Raw genomic sequence first — 402 nt, forward strand, 5'->3', positions numbered from 1 at the left:
AATAATTGTGCTTGCTTCAGCAGCACATATACTAAAATTGGAACAATAGAGAGAAGATTAGCATGGCTCCTGTGTAAGGATGACATGCAAATTCATGAAGCATTCCATATTTAAAAAAAAATAAGAACACAGATAAACATATTTTATGTTGGTTCAGGGCTGAAGGATAGCTCTAATATACATGTTAACATTAAAATATGTTTTAAAATACTTTTCCCCAACCAAAAGAGTCAAAACCAAACTTAATATCATCGAGTCAATTTTGTAGTTAAAATTGACCAAATAACTACAAAGTGTTTCCAATGTTTTATAGGGTGTTATCCAACCTAAAAATAAGGCATAACAACAATGAAAAAAATGACTAAAAAGTCCCTGTGATTTTATTTCTATTCCCCTCCTCTC

General features: G+C 30.8%; 1 non-coding gene across 1 annotated transcript; it reads left to right on the plus strand.

The window, feature by feature from the left end:
• The first annotated feature begins 7 nt into the window (after positions 1-7).
• Positions 8-114, plus strand: LOC115871053. Its single transcript, XR_004047042.1, has one exon. It is a non-coding gene; the product is annotated as a U6 spliceosomal RNA (small nuclear RNA).
• The last annotated feature ends 288 nt before the right edge of the window (positions 115-402 follow it).

Source organism: Echinops telfairi, unplaced genomic scaffold (genome assembly GCF_000313985.2).
Source record: "Echinops telfairi isolate 266 unplaced genomic scaffold, ASM31398v2 ScPeMD7_3533;HRSCAF=4204_0, whole genome shotgun sequence".
NCBI classification, from domain to species: domain Eukaryota; kingdom Metazoa; phylum Chordata; class Mammalia; order Afrosoricida; family Tenrecidae; genus Echinops; species Echinops telfairi.